Source organism: Ahaetulla prasina, chromosome 1 (genome assembly GCF_028640845.1).
Source record: "Ahaetulla prasina isolate Xishuangbanna chromosome 1, ASM2864084v1, whole genome shotgun sequence".
In the NCBI taxonomy this organism is placed as follows: Eukaryota; Metazoa; Chordata; class Lepidosauria; order Squamata; family Colubridae; genus Ahaetulla; species Ahaetulla prasina.
In genome coordinates this window covers 146131296-146152699 of record NC_080539.1, presented here as the reverse complement: position 1 = coordinate 146152699, position 21404 = coordinate 146131296, and the positions used below count along the sequence as shown (strand labels likewise).

The 21404-nt window shown below is 37.9% G+C and overlaps 1 protein-coding gene across 1 annotated transcript in view; it reads left to right on the top strand.

Annotated features, from left to right (window-relative positions):
- The window catches only part of DLGAP2 (DLG associated protein 2), a 452324-nt gene that overhangs the window by 404271 nt on the left and 26649 nt on the right, over nt 1-21404 (top strand). The gene's annotated exons all lie outside the window — the stretch shown is intronic.

Here is a 21404-nt window from a genome sequence, read left to right as displayed (position 1 = left end):
GCCTTTATATACGGGCATCACCAGATGGAGTATACAGAAATCAGATTGACTATATTATTGCTAAAATGAGGTGGAAAAGCTCAATTATAGCATTAAAGACATGGCCAGATGCTGACTATGAAACAGATGAAAAAATGTCCATGTGCAAGTTCCATAATGTGCTAAAAAGGAAGAAGAAAGCAGGCCAATTTCCACATTATAATCTTGAACATATAACCACCATTTTCAAGGATAACATCTGGAATCACTTGAAATCCTGCACCATCCGGGTTGATAGAGAATCAGAGGAATTATGGAATGAGCTTTAAAAAGTTGTTAAGATAAAAACAACTGCCAAAAATTAACCCAAAAAAGCAAAATAGGTATCCCAACAAATGATAGAAATTGCCAAGAAAGAAAAAAAGGGAAGAAAGGTAAAAATTTCAAAAAGAACTTAACAAAGAGTTTTGGAGAATTGTTAGAAGAGACAAGAAGCAATATTACCTATAAAATTGAAAACAAAAGGCATACCAAGGGAAGTGTTCCAAAAGATGAAGCAGACTGGTTCCAAGTTAGCAAAAGTGTAAGACAAGATTGTATACTCCCCTTTTATTTATTCAACCGATATGCTGAACATACTGTATATTAAGGGAAGTTGGATGAGGAGATGAACATGGTTTTAAAATTGACTTCTGAGAATACCATGGATAGCCAAGAAAATAAACTAATGGATCATTGAATAAATCAACCAAGAGTTCTTACCTGACAAATGACCAGGCTCAAATTATCCTACTTCAGACACATTATGCAAAGACCTACTGTGGTCTCGGGGGAAGGCACTATATGCTAGGAAAGGAGGAAGGAAAGAGAAGAAGAGGATGTCCAGCAGTTACAGTAGCCATGAGTGCACATTGCAAGAGGTGAAGGACTAGGTTAGCGACAGACCATCATGGAGAAAGCACTGACTAACACTGATGATGTTATCTAGTTTGGTAATGAAACATCTGCAAGAAAACCACTAAGCTCAGAGAGCATGAAGGACTCCACAGAAAATCTATACTTGTGATTACCTAGAGTTGACAATAACTTCATGACATGTAATCAATCCATCATTTGACATAGTTGGAAATGCTCGCATTTGCCGGGGTCATATTATCATATGTGGTGGACATATATAGAAGCAACAAATTATTGGTTTAGAATACAGACAAGGTTAAAGGAAATGCTACAAAAATCTATAAAATTAAAGCCAGAGATTTTCTTATTGGGTATTTGCCAGAAAGATATAGCAAAGAAGAAATGTATTTAATTATTCATGTAATAACAGCAGCAAAAATTGTATTTGCGCAAAATTGGAAGTTAGAGAGAATCCCATTAGAAGGCGAAGTAATAAAAAAGATTTTAGACTGTGCAGAAATGAGTAGATTAACTTTAAGAATAAAAGATAAAGAGGGATCGGTGTATTTCAAGACATGGGAAAGATTTTTGTATGGTTAGAAAAGAGATAGAAATAAAAGACGATAGATAGATAAACAATGTTAATAAATAGAAAATAAATGAGAAAAACGGTTATGAAGAAATAGAAATCCAGATATTGCCAGAGTAAATGGAAAAGGGGGATGGAGGGACAAAGAAGAGAAGATTATAGATATAAATGTACAATTATGAAATTATAGATTGGGTAAAATAGAAAAGAAATTGAAAAGAAAGTATATATTATCAGAAGATTGGAGTTGCTCGGATACCAAACAAGGGAAATATCATACAACAAAGAAGAAAGAAAGAAGAGAGGAATAGAAGGTAAGATAGAGGAGGTGAAGGAGAGAGAGGGATGGAGGGAAGGAGAAGGAGAGGAAGATAAGTTAGGGGATAAGAGTAGGAGAGAAGGTGAGAAAGGAGGGAAAGAGAAGAGGAGTGGGGGAGAGGAAAGGGAAGTAGGTATGAGGAAGGCAAGGAGGAGGAAGAAGGTAGGAAAGGAGAAGAACGAAGGAGGGAAAAGGAAGAAGATTTGTTGTAAAATGGAGGGAAAGAAAGGGTAGAAGAGCAACTCCAAATGCAATTAAAATGTATTATTGCTGTGCTTTCTTTAGAGAGAATATGTATGATTATTTATAAATAAGAAAATGTACATTTACTAAATGTGTACAAGAAAATAAAAAATAAAAAACTTTTTACAAAAAAAATCCATCATTTGACATATTTAAGCATATGTAAGGCTACTTTTTTCTGAATTCTAGTTCTCCATAGCCTCAGATGAGAAGACAGACATGTTTCTGACTCTAAGTCTATTGAGCATAAAATCTCCCATCATACAGATACAGTACTGTAAAATGTTAGGCTTTTTATTTTAAAGCAGGACACAAATAATTAGCATATTAGAGGCAGTTAAGCAAAAACACTAAATCAAACCACTTCATCATACACCATCAATTTTCATGTACAGGTTTATAGTATATATTTTCCTATGGAAGTGAATTGTTTACATGCAGTATTATAGTTCAGACAAAGGTTTACTAGACATCTGTTATTTGTAAGAACAGTCTTGTGACTCTGCATGCACAACTTTCAGAAATATAGTCAAATAGCTGAAACACTGTGTGTCATAGTAAAGTTTAGGCAATTTGAAGGTCAGCTTACCTCCTACAATATCGACAAACAATTCGCTGCTGGTTCCTGAACTATGAATTCTCTTCCCCAACCAAGTTCCCTGACTCCTTCATTATGCACTTCTAAAGCCTATTCTCTACTCTTTAATTAGCTAAAGAGTTCAGTTTTCTTGTCTTTGTTGTTTACCCTATAAACATGATGAACATGCTGTTCTAATTAGCTTTGTTAGTTTATATTGTTGATATTTGATGATAATATTTGATGATAATTATTTTATAAGTGTTCTCTGAAAATGCATACATTGTGTAACCTATGAATAGGTATTGTTTTCTTTCATTCCAAACAATCAATTTACAAATGTTAATTTCATGAATTGGTCATCTGAATAGAGCCTTTTGTTATAGTGTTTATTAGTGACCTTTTCCTCTTTGCAAAAAAATAAATAAATAATCATTTAAAACCTTCTAAATCCAGTTATGTAATTAAACCATGGCACACTACTTCATACCAATGAAACATGAATCTTATTTGTATTTATAAGATTAATAAAAACCACAATGTATTGAGGAGGTGTCGGGCAGGGAGAGGTCAAGAAAATCAAGATTGCAGCTATAACCATGTAAGTCTCTCACAACACATGTAAAAAAGGATCAAGACTTGGATTGCATGATTGTAGGTGTAATGTAATGATTGTAGATTGTAGGTGTAGTGATTGCCAATGTCTGATGATATGGATGGATATGGCACAAGAAGAAGGTGTAGTGTTGATTTTTTGACCCCCTGTGAAAAACTTTGAATCTGTTCTAAGGCAAACAGATCTCAGATGACAGTGGTTTAGCTTAATGTGGAATGTAAAACATAGATACAGTATTAGGGTGCCTTGTGTGGTAGACCATGCAGGAAACATGGCCAAATGAGCTAATTTTACTTAATAGTAAGATTATATGAACAGCATCTTTTCTGAAAGTACATTTCTCCCTCCCACTCCCCACCTCCTTTACCAGCTAGGAAAGTAGAGACGGTCTTTTCTGAGAGTCTTGCCCCATCCACATTCCTGCTGGGCACCCAGCTGCCTTTTAAGTGATCATTCCCTTGCCTGTATTTCTTCATTCTGTCTCCTAAGGTCATTCCAGGGGTGAAATCCAGCAGATTCTGACAGGGTCTAGAGAACTGGTAGCGGAAATTTTGAGCAGTTTGGAGAACTGGCAAATACCACCTCTGGCTGGCCCCAGATTGGGGTGGGAATGGAGATTTTGCAATATCCTTTCCCTGGAGTGGGGTGGGAATGGAGATTTTGCAGTATCCTTCCCCTACCACACCCACCAAGCCATGCCCACCAAGCCACACCACACCTACCAAGCTACGCCCACAAAACCGGTAGTAAAAAAAATTAGATTTCACCACTGGGTCATTCCCACATACCATTATATGGGCTGCCCAATGTATTCACCTATGGCTTAACACATTCATTTTTAGAGCTTTTCCCCAAACAATAAATATAATTTTCATTCATTTCCCCAATAATGCCATCCATATATAGTTCTAGAGGCTTTGTTTTCCAGAAACTTTTTTTTTTTAATAAAAGAGAGACGTGGCTTTCAACTAACAAATGTTGCCCATTGTTAGATAAAGGAACATTTGTTTGTTTGTTTGTTTGTTTATATTTCACAGTTCTTAACCACCCATCTCCCTCAGAGAGGGGATCTGAGCAGTGTATAATTAATCAATAAAATTAAGCATTAAAAACAGAATAATTTAAGGTCAATAATTTTTAAAAATCTAAAACAGCATTATGAAATTTTACAAGTTGCAGTAACATGTCCCCAGTGTGATCTTACCTTGACCTAAGATCATTTTAGTTATTTTTTACTTTGTTTATGTTATCATAAACAATGCTAATCTTAAAACAATGCTTAATGCCCAATGCTAGTCTTAAAACAAATTTAGTTTGGAATCTTTAAGACTCTCACTTTGTACATTCAATATAAAGCAGATCATCACGCTAATCAGGAATGATTTCAGAAAGACAGGAGAAATATGTGTCATTGTTATCGTAACCCAGAGTTGGAGGAGTAAATGGTTTAATGAGAAATACATTGGAGGAGAGAAGCGCATTTCACCTAAAAGCGGTTTCTTCAACTTTGCCCCTTTCATATACATTGTGTCCCCATTGTCCTGCTGTTCCAGTTTAACACATCTGAAGGCCATACAGCTAGGGAGAGAAAACCAACCTGAAAGGTTCTTAATTCCCAATATAGACCCTAGAAATTTCAGCCTAAATCAAACATAAATCGCAATATTGAGCTCAATAGGAAAGCAGCATAAACTCCAAGGAGCTCTTCTTAATAGAAAATAAAATAAATATGCCATATAGTACAGCCTAAAAATTGCCAAAGAGCTCCTGACAGGTTGTGAGAAGGAATGAGTCCCAAAGGAAAATCTCCAAGTGAAAAAACTCAGCTTCTGATCAGTTCAGTTTGACCCTGGGAATGATAACAAGAGCCTGAGACTTGGCATTGGCTGGATTCATGGAATAGGGCTTGGAGGCCATTTTTTTAAAGGAAACGCCTTGACAGTTCTGGCTGTAGCTAAAGGGGAGAAAGCCCTTTCTGTTCTTGAGGTTGATTCAAGGGAACAAGTTTGTAACAGACTTTGGGAAACTATTTAAGGTCATGTTGTGTTGAATTTACACAGATTGGTCTTAATCAGCCATCTTGCTGATCCCATAACACCAGCAGTGAAGAGGCTACATCACTGGGAAAGTTATATTGATATAACTGTAGGGGAATGGCAAAGAGCAGCTTTAAAAGTCAGAGCAGACTTAGCCCACAGACAGCAGCTATCAACAAATTTCTATGACTATAATTACAAGTTCTGCTCACATTTTTAAATCCAATTGATTCAAAAATGATCACACAGCAGGAGGAAATATAGTGTCATACAGGTAATAAAATCTTGCCATATTAACTTCAGAATTATTTGAGATGCAAATTATAGCACGTTGCCAAGGCATCAGCGATAACAGCATATGTTCATGAGGTCACAAAAAATAATTGGAGCAGTATGGTGTAGATTCTTGACAAATTCTAATCTATGATTTATTAGTGTGCTGATATGGAATGTGCTGATTATCTGGCACTTATATCCTAAATATTGTCAACATTCAAATGCAGTCACTCTCATTTTACAGTTTTTTAATCTGTCCTATATGCTAATAGAAATAAGTATGTAGTGCTCAGCTGTATGATTTGAAATTTATGAAGTACAGGTAGTCCTCGACTTACGACTACAATTGAGCCTAAAATTTATGTTGCTAAGTGAGACATTTGTAAGTGAACCTTGCCCCATTTTACAACTTTTCTTGCCAAAGTTGTTAAGTGAATCATTGCAAAGTCAATGGGGAAGCCAGATTCATTTAACAATTGAGTTACTAACAGTAACCCAATTGTTTAAATGAATCTGGCTTCCCCATTGACTTTGCTTGTCAGAAGGTTGCAAAAGGAGATCACATGACCTTGGGACACAGCAACAGTCATAAATATGAACCAGTTGCCAAGCATCTGAATTTTGATCATCTGACCATGGACATGGGTGTGAAAAATGGTCATAAGTCACTTTTTTCAGTTCCGTTGTAACTTTGAACAGTCACTAAACAATCTGTTATAAGTTGAGGACTACCTGTACATAGCTGATACAACTCAAATGAAATTTAAGCCCCACCCCCCCTTTAAGAGGAAGTATACATCGTCTTCAGTTTTAAAATGCAAACAAAATAGAAGTGTTGTCTGTCTGTTTGCTGTTACTATTGAGAACAGATTAATCCAATTGGGTAAGACTAAGATCCCATGAATAAAACGGAGTGGGTGGGGAAGGAGGGAGTAATTTTAAAAATCTTATCAAGAAGCATCTCTTTTATCAGACTTTTAATGGTTAATATTAAGTATTAAGTTGCCAGACTCATGTGAGACATTTCTAATAGACCGATAAGTAAACAGAGGGAAATTTAAGAAATTCAGCTTCTTGCTGCATTGGTGATAGGGATTACAACCTCAAAAACAATTGCTTTTGACTTGTTTTTTGGAATTTAATATGCCCAGGCTAGTTTAGCAGGGAAAAGTCCAGGCATCACAAACTTGCTTAATTATAGGAATAAGGGTATATTTTCTTTAATTCCATAGTCTGTGGGCAGGAAAGCAGGCACAAAAGTATGCCAATGCCACATTTTGGAATTAACAGTGTTGATGTAACACAGATATGAACTGACGGACCCAGTTCATATCAGTGACTTGAAGTCATATAACCTAGGCCTGCATGGTCACCATTTGCAGCCTAAGTCCCCAAATATGATTTCTAACAGCTGCAGTCCCGTTCATTTATTTTCAAAAAAAAGTCTCGGTATTTTCAGTGGAGTGTACTCTTTGGTGTTTCTAGAGTTGTGTTTTCAGAGAACTTTTAAAATAGGTCTGGTATTTGAAAATCAGTCCCACTAAGCATGATAAAAGCAACCTACACTGTGACCTCCATTTCAGGTGCACAGATTCTTACTGATACCTGAATGGATTTATTGTTTGCTGCAAAGATTCTCTATAGATATTTACAGTGATAATTTCCAGATAGATCCTTCAATGGTCATTTGTCACCTCCATATCAGTTTAGCTCATGTTTCTGTAAGAAATTAATTAAATCTTGTATCACTGTTTAGCATTCATATGGAAGCATTAAGTACATCTGATTTTAAAAGACTCAATTTCCTGATTTTTGTTTTACTGGCGTAAGAGTAAATCATAGCATTATGATGCTGGCTAAATCTTCAAGTTTTGCACCTAGATAGCAAGAGAAATTGGATCAGGAAGATTTAAAAGAAGTGTTGTGGAAAGAAAGGGAGCATATCTTAATATCTACTTAATATCTACTTAAGCCAACATAACAAAATGAGGCTATTCTATCTAAGCTGCAAAATATACAGAACCATAGATGCTAACACTATTCTGTAGTTCTAGTTGTTCTCCAAATGATTTTTGCAGATCAAATCTTCCCCCACCCCCGCTTACTGGTGTAGCTTTGAGTTGATTTTTAATTCCTAGAGACTAGAATGGGACAACTTGCTATGGTCAACATGGCCCAGCCAACTTCGCCATGGGACAACTTGCCACAATTCAGCAAATATAAAAGTTAAATGAATTTCAACAGAACCATGGCCAATAATAATAAAATAAAGAAAGTGAAGCCAGAAATACAAGAGTTACATAATTCCAGTGAAAATGTATAATAAAAGTAACTGACTGAAATGATTAATGAAGTGTTGAATTGTCTCATGGCAAGCTGACTGTGGTGATTGGCCATGGCAAGTTATCCTGGGGTCTGCTTGGACATATCCTTGAAGTTTTCTCAGCAAGATTTAAGGTGTGATTTGCCCTTGCTTGCTTCCTAGGGCTGAGAGAATGAATGGCCCCAAATCACCCAATTGGTTTGTTACCTCAGGTGGGACCAGAATTCAGGATCTCCTGGTTTCTAGCCTGGCCAAATAAAAAGTAAAATAAACCTAATAGCCTTAATAAAACTCCATGTCTCAATAAGCAATCCAAAACCCAAAGAAGTAGTAAATAGAAACCAGCAAATACTTTAAAAAGAAAAGAGCTAGACATATAAGATTTCTCTGAGTCAGCTCATCTATTTCTACTGGAGTTATCCTCTCATTAGAAATTACTAAAAGTGTGATGAAAACAAGTTTTTGGAGGAGTGGGAGCCTGTTAACAAGATAGAAACATAGGAGGTGGAATATGTGTTAATTGGTGCTACCTTGACATCCTCATTTCTCAGTACATTTATCAAAACTGCTCTGGCAACACAATTGATATGTATCTTTTTGTGAAGAGAATAATTCTTTCTTGAGAATGCTTACAGTAGAAGGCAAGGAAGTTGAGGCTTGCTAATTATATATATATTCATTCTTATATCATCCGTTACCTGTGCATATGTTTATGGCACAATGGCATAGTAGTTAGAATGCAGTATTGCAGGCTGACTCTGCCCACTGCCATGAGTTTGATCCTGACCAACTCAAGGTTGACTCAGCTTTCCATCCTTCTGAGGTTGGTAAAATGAGAAGCCAGATTGTTGGGGGCAAGATGCCGACTGCGTAAGCCGCTTAGAGAGGGCTGTAAAGCACTGTGGAGCGGTATAAAAGGCTAAGTGCAATTCTTATTGCTATTATCATTTTGTCCTCCTTTTCTGAAATATATAAATATGACTGCATCATTTTGTCTGTAGGAGTCCCCCCCGCCCCCCACCATTTTTTAGAAGGAATTCCTCCACTGCACACTGAATAAATAATAACTGCAGTGAACCTTGATTATTGGACTCCTGCATTTGATCCCACCAAACTGATGTGTATCAAAGAAAAAAAAGGCATGGCTATTCCTGGCAATATGTATATATGTCATTCAAATAAATGTATTGCCACCCTCTTACTCTTTTTTAAAAAAAAATATTTATTTTTAAAATATTATTTCAACATCCCAAATGCTGGAGAACTTTAGATGCATTTGGCAGTTTGTCATTCCTTTGGCAGGCTTTACACGTGAAGGCTTTACACCGTTAAAAAACAAACGCTGTTATAATTACACATTATCAAATTTGTCAGATTAAAAATACTATTATGTGTAAAATTTTAAATTACTGTTAAGCCTTAAGTATTATTCTCTGGCAACTTCAAACATGGATGATGGATTAAACTGCCTACCTTCCAATGCCCTGGAAGGATCCTTCCTTTCATAGTATTTACAGAGAACTGTCCTTGAATGAAGAATATGTACTGCTACTGATCACCCCCTGCCATATGTATAGCAACAAGAATGAATGGAGCATGCATCCATAATCCTTTGCAATCCACAGGCTTCCATGACACACGAGGAAAGGCTTCATGGCAGGTGTATAAATGAATGTGGAAAATGTTTTTGAAGGCCAAGTGGATGAAAATCACTATGATGTATGATTAGTGTCAACTTTCAGTGTTCTCAAATGCTAATCTGTAGCACCCTATCAAATACTGTCCAGTATTAACTGCCATATATCTGATACTGCAATTAGTTGCTAGTGACTAATATTTTAATATTTGACAAGTAAATGAACATTCAGAATGCACGAGGAATATCCAGTATTTAAATGCTGATTTTTAATGTATGGGAACCCATGCATTTCTTCTCTACTTTTGAAAATAAAATACGCATGACTCCCATTAGAAAGCACTCTTAATGAATAGGTGGAATGAATACATGGCTTTATTTTGCTGTAAATGCACAAACACACACACACACACAATCTTAACTGGATAGCTGTATTAAAATTGCTCACATCATGATGATTACCCTGAATAAATACTTCGATGATACAAACATTAATAAAATGAATACAAGCCATGACCTCTGCTATTATGACTCACATCTGAAGTCTGCTTAATTACAGGAATGCTGCCAGGGCTCTGACACGTCAGCCTCTGCAAAAATGCAGAGAGTATATATGGCACAATGTTTATGGATGCTTAAATTGTGCCAGTTTTTAGTGCACCGAAGAGTAAATTCTGCTTCCTATCTGACAGCAGGAAAAATTGTTTAGAAAATGGGAGAAAGCAAGCTGCTGTCAGTACTTCACTGTTCAAGACTTCAACTACTTGATACATTATAATTTATTGCTAATTAACAGAACTAAAATAGAACCTTTTGTGTGTCATCCATTGGCCTCTGTGTAGCTCAAAGCTTTCTAGCTGCAATGCAAGCATTCAAGTGGAGGTTTGCACGACATGTGGCTTTTGCAAAAGGACACTGATTACGTTGGGATATGGAACACTGTTTTGTTTGGGAGACACATTCACATCAGTGGTGAGTGTGCATGTCAGTGCTGGGAGTGGTCAGTGTCAAAATTTGAAAGGCCAAAGCAATGTTCTCTATTTGCCCTCCAGTTTTAATCTTGTTAGTTTTAATCTTTCCTTTTTGCTCGTTCTTTCTCTCCCTAAATCAAAGGTATGTGGGTTAAAAGCAGACAGTGGGTTAAAAGCAAACAGTGCAATCTCCGGAAAATTTAAAGGGAGTCAATAATGCATGGAGAAGGAGGTATATCACTTTTCTTTAATAGCAGTTTTAGGCAACAAGGTAGAAGGCAGAGGAGGGTTTCAGCAGGTTCTGACCAGTTCTGGAGAACCAGTAGCAGAACCAGTAGCAGAAATTTTGAGTAGTTCAGAGAACCGGTAGTAAAAATTCTGACTGGTCCCACCCCTATCTATTCGCTGCCTCCCAAGTCCCAGCTGATTGGGAGGAAATGGGGATTTTGCAGTAACCTTCCCCTGGATTGGGGAGGGAATGAAGATTTTACAGTATCCTTCCCCTAGAGTGGGGTGGTAATGGAGATTTTACAGTATCCTTCCCCTGCCACACCCACCAAGGCACGCCCATCAAGCCATGCCACGCCCACCAAGCCACACCCACAGAACCGGTAATAAAACAATTTGAAACCCACCTCTGGTAGAAGGGATGGAGAAAGGAACTGGGAAAAAACTGTGTTCCACTCTTGTTAAACAGGAAAGAGAGATAAAGAAAGAATCCTGCCATAGCTGGGATAGGGATGGCTTAGGAGAGCCACTACTTACATTACTAAGATTAGGATAAGAGGAGAAAGAAAATAGAGGATGCCTTGGAGTAGCACTATCAATGATGTGGAAAAGAGAAGCTATCTGATTTCGGCCTTCATCCACGGCATAAAACACTGCAAATAAAAGTGCCTTCAGTCTTAATTCCATTTGCCTGGAACACCACACTAACATAGCCTGCTTCACTTATCTGCCATCCTACCTCCTCTCCTCTTCCCTTCTCTTTGGATCACGGAGAGGAATTGATATGTCTGATTTAATGAAAAGAAGGATTAGAGATGACATGATACCATAGTAGTGTTCCAAAAAAGAGGGAGTCAAGCTATTCTCCAAAGCACCTGAAGGCAGGACAAGAAGCAATGGATGAATGCTAATCAAAGAGAGAAGCAACCTACAACTAAAAAGAAATTTCCTGATAATTAGAACAATCAGTGAAACAACTTGCCTTCAGAAGTTGTGGGTGCTCCGACACTGGAGGTTTTTAAGAAGAGATTGGACAGCCATTTGTCTGGAATTGTATCATGTCTCCTGCTTGAGCAGGGGGTTGTACTAGAAGACCTCCAAGGTTCCTTTAAACTCTGTTATTCTGTTATTCTAAGAGTGCCTTAAAATGTTATGGCTATAAGGGAAAAAAATCTCTTTTGGCCCTGGTTGCTCAGAAGAGGTCCACTTCTGAGAACACTGTGAAGTTTCCTTTCCCATTTCTATTTCTAACTCTTCTCATTTTCCCATCTCTTACATTTTCTGCTGTATTTTCAATTCACTCCGTATCCCGGTCATGTCTTCTTGCGTTGGTCACCCTGTCTCCTGTGGCAGTAACAGAGTAAGACAAATGAGATGAGCTGACCAGTGAAGGAGACCATCAAGTTATGGCAAATCCCTGAGCTTTTCAAATGTCATGGCGTGTTTTATAAAACTAGTGAGTGACTCAACAGTGAAATATTTACCAGGAGAAAAAATTTATCTCGTCTGCATCAGAGAAGCATTTTTTTTCTTTTTTTGAACGAGTGGATTATGTAGTTTTATTTTAGTTAACAATACTACTTTCAAGGAAAATTATGAATAAACACAGTGACAATGCTGCTCTTATTCAACAAAGTTGAATCTATTTTTTAAAAAAAATTACAAAGAATTAAACATTTATTCATATTGTGGATAATTTATGCTGGTATAATTTTAATTATTCAGATAGATTGTTGAATTCTATTCAAAAGAATGAAGCAAAGACACACATACTATAGTTCTACCTAAGGTGCTGTTCTACCTAAGGAGGTTTATAGGGAGAGCTAGAATTAATCATATTTTGTATATTAAAAAATGGAAATCAAAAGCCTCATATCCACTCTTATTCTCCATTACCATGGTAATCCTGATGGTAATTTGACCTTGTTATCAGCAATTAAGTGGCTGAACAGTCCCTCATTTCCCCTCTCTAATTATATATTTACTTTTTCAATTAGCTGGTGATTTATTGGCAAGGAATGGCATTGCAAAGATATCGTAAGGCCCCGTTCCCTCAACAAATTGCATCTCATCTTTCAAATTAAGTTATCAATTACCATACAGCTTGTTGAATTTCACGTACTCTTCCTATCCCAGCCCAAGTTCTGCTTAGCATGTGAGACAAAATTATTTCCAAGTACCGTAGTAATCAGTCATGTACAAATTCCTTTTGGCTCAGTTCAGTATCTTCTTGACTAAAATTAGTTGGGTTGGTGCCTCTGCAATTGTCATTTCAATCCTGTTCCTTTTCCAAAAACTGCCAAGAGAAGCTTGGGCATATAATGGCTGCTAAACTGTGTAGTCTGGGCTTGCTTCTCCTTTTCTAACTTACTTAAAGAGCACTCCGTGGGCTGTAGGGAACATCTCATTTGTTATTCATATTCTCTCTCTCCTTCTCTCTCTCTCTCTCTCTCTCTCCCTTCCTCCCTCCCTCCCTCTCCCTCACATACATCACCTTGCTAGGGAAAAAGGCTGAAAAATGGGCCTGCTTGAAGATAGTTGAGGGTGGGGAGGGTGTAGTATGATTCTAAGGGGCAAAATGAATGTCTAATGCTTTGCAAAGTTTTCAGATGCTGTCTTACCACCACACCCAAAATAGATTATTAGAAGATATGGCGGAATCTCTAGCTAGACTGGAGGGAAATATTAAGAGATCAGGTTTAGAGTCCTTGCACTGGAGAAAGCGGTAAAGACCTGACCTCCTCTGGAAGCTTTGAGACCTCATCTTACTGTACTCAAGGGAATATAACCAGTCTGGCAAGATTCTTGTAACATAGGTGATTTACAATAAAGCTTCACAAATGATTTTGGTTGCTTGTGCCTGACAAAATTCTGGTTCAATCTGAGGCAGGTTTTCCAAAGAACACAGGACAATTTCTGGAAGCAGAGATGAAGTTTATTCAACAGAAAAATAGTCAGTTAATCATCAAAGTGCCCACAAATTGAAAAGAAAAGCTGGTTTCTTTTATAGAGAGATCTGTCTTTCGTCCCTAGAAAGTGAGCAAATTTAGCTAGGGATTACCAGAAAGCATTTCAGATCCATTGGCGAGGAAATGTGACTTCCTGCCCTGCAGGTTTTGCAGTTTATCATCTTTTGTAAATTAAGGTGGTGACCTCAAGGTGATGGGTTTGAGTGGGGAAACCTATTGTGGGCGTGAGAAATTTTCATATCTGGAGGAAATTCTCAGTTTTTAATTGAGTTGCCAGTGTTTGCCAATTTTTTTATCTAAGACATGCTTAGTGCATTTCAGCCTAGATGTCAGAATCAGTGAAAAGGCTTTTAAGGTCTGTGGGTTCACCAGCAGGTCAGGTCAGGCAGGGTTGGTGGGTGACTTGGAGGGCAGAGGGGTGGCATAGTGTTTTTCTAGTGTCAAGATCAACTCTGCTCTTGGTCTTGCCCATATTCCAACTACATTCTTTATCATATTGCACAAGACCTGCTGCAGCTCTCAAGCTTTTAAGGGTACAGATTCTTTTCTAAGGCATTGCCTCTTGTGTTCAAAAAATGTATATTGTGAATTGAAAACTAGTTGTTAACTAAGAACAATTGGACCACAGGCTCTGTGGGAAAGGCTCTTGTCCCATCACCATTCGCTGAAAGCTTAACTATAGAGATACTGCAGACCACATGGAATGACAGGCCCAGCTGCTAGGAAGAAAGAAAAATATATTTTATGGTTCTCCTACCTTTTTCATTCTTTTAATAAACATCAGATTGTGAAAATAAACATTTTCTGCAGCATTTTTATTTAAAAATTGAAATGTCTCAATGGAACATTGATGACACCAAGCTGGCAGGAATAGCCAACACTCCAGAAGATAGGCTCAAGTTACAGAAAGATCTTGACAGACTTGAACATTGGGCGCTATCTAACAAAATGAAATTCAACAGTGAAAAAAGTAAGGTTCTACATTTAGGCAAAAAAACCAAAATGCACCGGTACCGTATACGTGGTACCTTGCTCAATAGTAGTACCTGTTTGTTTGTTTGTTTGTTTGTTTGTTTACATTTATACCCCGCCCTTCTCCGAAGACTCAGGGCGGCTTACAATGTATAAGGCAATAGTCTCATTCTATTTCTATATTTTTTTTACAAAGTCAACTGTGAGAGGGATCTTGGAGTCCTAGTGGATAATCATTTAGATATGAGCCAGCAGTGTGCAGCAGCTGCTAAAAAAGCCAACACAGTTCTGGGCTGCATAAACAGAGGGATAGAATCAAGATCACGTGAAGTATTAGTGCCACTTTATAATGCCTTGGTAAGGCCACACTTGGAATATTGCATCCAGTTTTGGTCGCCACGATGTAAAAAAGATGTTGAGACTCTAGAAAGAGTGCAGAGAAGAGCAACAAAGATGATTAGGGGACTGGAGGCTAAAACATATGAAGAACGGTTGCAGGAACTGGGTATGTCTAGTTTAATAAAAAGAAGGACTAGGGGAGACATGATAGCAGTGTTCCAATATCTCAGGGGTTGCCACAAAGAAGAGGGAGTCGGGCTGTTCTCCAAAGCACCTGAGGGTAGAACAAGAAGCAATGGGTGGAAACTGATCAAAGAAAGAAGCAACTTAGAACTAAGGAGAAATTTCCTGACAGTTAGAACAATTAATAAGTGGAACGACTTGCCTGCAGAAGTTGTGAATGCTCCAACACTGGAAATTTTTAAGAAAATGTTGGATAACCATCTGTCTGAGATGGTGTAGGGTTTCCTGCCTGGGCAGGGGGTTGGACTAGAAGGCCTCCAAGGTCCCTTCCAACTCTGTTGTTATATATAACATGAGAACAAGACAACCCCCAAAAATTCTTAAATATTTCTATAAAATTTTTATAAAATTAAAATTTTTTATTTAATTAAAAAATGAAATATGAAATGAAATTGTCATAATTCAAAATTGATTATGGTTTTTAAAGAAAAGAGGTAAATTTAGAGCATGGAATGTCCTATATCCATTCTAAACAGAACACATTTAGTGATGCAAATCCTATTTACTTCAACGGTCAAAAAATGCTCCCATCATTTTTTCTTTCAGAAATCACTGAATTCTATAATTGATTAAATGATGGTAACAACTCAGATTTTTACTAAGTTTGAGCTTTATTTTCTTACTCCTTTATTTTTGTGAAAAGTAATAAAGTTATGTAATATCTCTGAAACTATATATTCCAAGATGCTATGAAGTTTCCCATGCGTCTTTCACTTTTCATTCATACTTGCTAAGAAAATGCAGAGTTAATTGAAAACTTATTATTGACTGTTAATCTTGACTACAGAAAAAATATGTTCTGGTTGACATACAAATTCTTTAGATCAGATCTTGCTTCATGAAAGATACTTCCTTTATTTTGTCCATCATAGGGCTGTAATATTTTGAAGGCAAGGCACAAGTGCATCTTTGATGAATGAGATTTGTTACACAGAAAATGCAATGTGTTTTCATGTCTTTCCAGCAATGGAGAATAAGTGAAATTCAAGTGAAATTTTATCTCCTTCAGCCTAGATATTTTCCACTTAGGCTAGTGTTATATTGATTCATAGGTAGCTCATATTTTCAAATGAGATGGAATTTATGGAGGAATCCTGCACTGTGTGCCTTTGACACTTTCATGAATGTGACCTTCACGTGACTAACATTCCAATTAAAAGTGTTGTCCCAGAGATTTCCCATCTCATTCATATGCTATTTGATATATTCAATGCATTATAATTCCTAGTTTAAAGAATATATGCATAAAACTTCAGACAAGTAGTCTAATTCTTTCCACACCAGCTCAATCAAACAGAAATTAAACACAGGAAAGATGTTTGTGCATTATGTTACAGGTACAAGAATAGTCTATCAGATTTTGTGGCCCCATAACATGGTGTGCAAGAGTTAAAAAGGACTCTGGCAAATGATTCTTAGTGTAAGAATATGAGCATATTACATTTATTGTCGTAATTATCACTACTGTAATACAAACATTATTTGGAAAGTATAATATTCTTGGTCTTCTGTAGTCCTTCAATCTGAATGATTGATGATGATGATGATGATGATGAATGAATGAATGAATGAATGATGGATGGATGAAGGGACATTACACCACTGACACCTAGATATTCTAACTCACATTATCTCCAGCAAGCAGGGTCAATGGCTATGTGATCTATCTATGATGGGACCTGTAATACAATGCCAGAGAGCACTGGACTGGAAGTGGCCACTTCTGAAGCTGTTCTCCCCCATCAAACATATTATAAATCAGCTACCTCTGTTTAGGATCTGCCAGATATTCTTTAATATTAAATTATCCATTATTTCAGCTGCCTTTACTAGGTAGTTCCAGTGCAGTAAGAAGATTGTTGTCAACATAGTGGACACTCTCAAGAATCACTGTAAGTATTTTATTTCTTATAGATCACATAAATTCATCTAAGGTGGAACCCATGTTGAACTCAACATGGTTATGCAATATAATTCTTTTAAACTGAACATTTGGTAGCTTACTTAAACAAATTTGGTATCTTAAGCTAATGTAAAATTGGCAAGCTTTTTTTTAAATGTTCTTCACTCTTTCATACACATTGTATTAAAACAATTGTGTCTAGATAAATAACTGTGCTTTTTGTTCCTTCTTAGAATTTCAACAAAGGAGCTGGGATATTCAAGACAGCAACAGAGAAGACTATAGCATTGTTCCTACAAAGAATATTTATATGTATAAAAAGTGCACTGTTTAAAAACTGAATAAAACTGAACTCTGCGGTTGTTTAATGTAAAAAATGTAAACAAGAGGTTAACAAGGAATTGTGGTATGAATGAAGTGTGGTTTTCTTTTGATTCTGCTATTTTCAGTTATGGTTCCCAAAAAGCAGCAGTGGAACAAAATGAAGTCACAGAATTTTTGAAATTATACAATATTTATTATCTTTACTCAAGTGAAAATTCAAAGAGACTAATCCAGATTGGAGACGGAGGTTTGCAATATTGTACAAGAGGTAGCAACTAAAACCATCCCAAAGAAAAAGAAAGGCAAGAAAGCAAAATGGCTGTCTGAGGAAGCTTTGCAAATAGCTGAGGAAAGAATGGAAGTGAAAGGCAAGGGAGAAAGAGAAAGATACAACCAGTTGAATGCAGAATTCCAGAGAATAGCTAGAAGAGATAAGAATGCATTCTTAAATGAACAGTGCAAACAAATAGAATGTTCTGTCCCCACCAACCACAACCAAGCAGACCCGCGAGCTGACTATATCTGCCAGCAATTTACTCCTACGACAGATATCAGTTCTGGCAACGAACCTGCGATTGCCTGCCAAGTTCTCTTATCTCCTCAGACCAGCGTAACTGCAGTTCAGAAATAAACAGAAACCAAAGTCTTAGTCTCAAAATATTGCAGCCAAAGTTTCCAAGAGTCAGTTTTTGTCCATCACAAGAAGCTATATAGCAGCTCCTCCTGCTTTTATACACCGTGGGGTGTGGCTCTATGACTCAGCACTCTCTAGGCCTGCCCCACCCCTTCTTTTGTTGTTCCTGCCTCTCCTTTCTGTGATGCCTGGGATTTAACCAGGACTGATTGTCAGCAGCTGAGTCTTGAGGCACTTCCTGGGAGGGGGAAGGTGCGGGAGAAAGAGGCCTCGTCATCTCTTCCACCTGGCCTGCCTCTGGGACCTGGAGCGGAGCCAGAGAGGAGGGTCCTGCAGAGGGAAGCCCTGTCGGCTCTTCCCCCTCACTCTCTGCCAGGAGGCCAGGCTCTTGGGCTCTCTGAGTCACTCTCTGCCAGGAGGCCAGGCTCTTGGGCTGCAGACACAACATAGAAGAAAACAATAGAATAGGGAGGACCAGAGATCTCAAGAAAATTGGAGATATGAAGGGAACGTTTCATGCAAAGATAGGCATGATAAAGGACCATAGAGGCAGAAGAGATTAAGAGGTGGCAAAATTACACAGAAGAACTATACAAGAACGAGCTTAACATCCCTGATAACCACGATGGGGTGGTCACTGACCTTGAGCCAGACATCCTAGAATGTGAAGTCAAATGGGCCTTAGGAAATCTGAGCAACAACAAAGCTACTGGAGGAGACAGTATTCCAGCTGAGCTATTCAAAATCTTAAAAGATGATGCAGTAAAAGTGCTACATTCAATTTGCCAGCAAATTTGAAAAACTCAACAAAACTCAAAGCCACAGGATTGGAAAAGGTCAGTTTACATTCCAATTCCAAAGAAAGGCAATGCCAAAGAATGTTCAAACTATTGCACCATTGCACTCATTTCACATGCTAGTAAGGTTATGCTTAAAATCCTACAAGCTAGGCTCCAGCAGTATGTGGATCGAGAACTACCAGAAGTACAGGCAGGATTTTGAAGAGTCAGAGGAACTAGAGATCAAATGGCAACTCACAAAACCACACACCCCTCCAGACCATGGAAAAACCTCTCTCCACAGAACTGGTCCCTGGTGCCAAAAGATTGGGGACCGCTGATTAACAATGTCTGAAATAATTCCATAACTCCATTTTGCTTCTAATTTTGTTCAGGTACAATTCTATTTTGTACAGGTAAAACGGGAATGTGTGGGTTCTCTCTGTCCTATCAATAGAAGACCTTTTCGTGAAGAGGCATTCATAGCTTATTTTCCCCCCTTCGATATCAGAATAGCTGGCTTGAGAAACTATGCATTTGACTACTGTAGGGCTCAATTCTCCGTTCCATCTAATGGGAAAAAAGATATAGTAGCCCCATTTTGCCATATGACTTTCGATTTTCTAGAAGGAGTCCTCAGTTTATGAACATTTGATTACTGACTGTTTGGCACTGAAAAAAATGACTTATGACCAGTCCTTGTATTTAACAACTATCATAGCATCCCCGCAGTCACATGATCAAAATTGGCTTGCTTGGCAACGAACTATGTTTTTTTCAATGGTGGCAATGTTCAAGGGGTCATCTGATTTCCTCTTGTGATCTTCCCAGCCAGCTTCCAACAAGTAAAATCAAGGGAGGAAGCTAGGTTCACTTAACAACCCTGTGACTCACTTAATGACAGGAATGATTTGCTTAATATAAAATCATAAAATCTATTGTGACTCGCTTAACTACTGCTGCACTTAGCAATAGATGTTCTGGTCCAAATTATGATCATAATTTGAAGACTATCTGCATTATAATAAACTTTGGTTTATTGGTTAAGATATTTATATTTAGTAGCTGGGATCAATGCAGTTGTACGATGAGCCAGAACACGCAGTTATGGTTGATTGGTTGGAGAGTGCTGGCTCCTGCATGAGGCAATCTGTGCTGTGATTGGCTGCTGGGGTGTGGAGAAAAAGGGCGACTTTCCCTTTTTTCCCGCCTTTTTTCTTCTTTGTGCCTGGTGTGCTCTGAGATTTACCTCATGATGCTCCTGTTTGCCTGACTCTCTTGCTTGCTGTAATGTAGATGTAAAATATATTTATTTATATAAAATTACAAATTCGCCTCAGCGTCTCTCTGACTTCATTTGGACACCTGCTGCGCAATTCCCTGACATTAATTCCCCCTCAATAAAGCCACAGTCAGAAGTCTTGTTCTGAGTTATTGATTAGGCAATATACTATTATGACTCGGGTGGAAGGAAAGGGCAACAGGCCAGTTCTGAATAAAGACAATAGCAATAGATACACATTGTTAGGCTTTTTAAGATGGTAGGACTTGACCAGTCCTATTTGGGAAGTCCAAAAATCCCCAAAGGGGTCAACTGCCAACTACCTCTATATTCAGAGGAGACAGCTGCATGTCTTTGTAGTTAACAGGAATTCCTAGAAAGTGTAAATTACTCCCTGAGAGGGGAGGGGAAACCACTCCATTGCTTTGAAGGTCTGCATAACCAGCCTTCAGCACACCCATCAGCTGGCTGGTAGTGTATCCTTGTAAACTTCATGAGGGGAAGTTAGTAGAACTGAGGGAGAAAGTTGATTTTAACTTTCTTTTTTCCTCTCTCAAACTCCAACGCTTCGTACTAAAAGAGAAATGTTACTGGACCTGTGCAAGATTTGACTGTAATCATGGTATGATCGCCTACAATCTTTTACAGTCACCGTATTCTGCCTAAATGGGATAATTAAAACAAGGAAGGGGTGAAACCGACTTCTTTACTAGGACAGCAGATCATAGCACAGGAAAAAATGCTGCCTCAGCTGGTTCTCCACTTTTGGAAAACATCATCTGGCTTTTTATTCAGCATAATTTCAATCCTTTCTCTTCATCATCACCTAAATACCTGCCGTAACTGAAAAAGACACAGGACCTGTTGTTCAGTTATTTGCTTGCTACAGTATCACTCACAACTTCCGTTTGACAGACTAGGCCACGTAGAATCTTAGCAGCCTTTTCATGGAGCCCAAACTCTAAGGAGTCTCCCTCCTTAAGTATGTGGATTGAGAGCCTTTTTGCTGATCCTACCTTCCCCACCCAAGCCTATGCATGGAAAAATAAAACTCCTTTAACTTGTAAATGGCTGAGGATGCTCCCCACCATCGTTGCTTGGGGTTTGAAATGCAATGAATGTGTTGCTATAGCAACCTGTTCTTTATACGCGGGAGATTTTACGCTAATACTGAGGAGACCCACCGATGCATATATTAAAGAAGGCCCTCCAGTTTTTAAGTAGTAGAGTCAAGTTCGACGAATTTGTTTCCTCGCAATGCCTTTTACT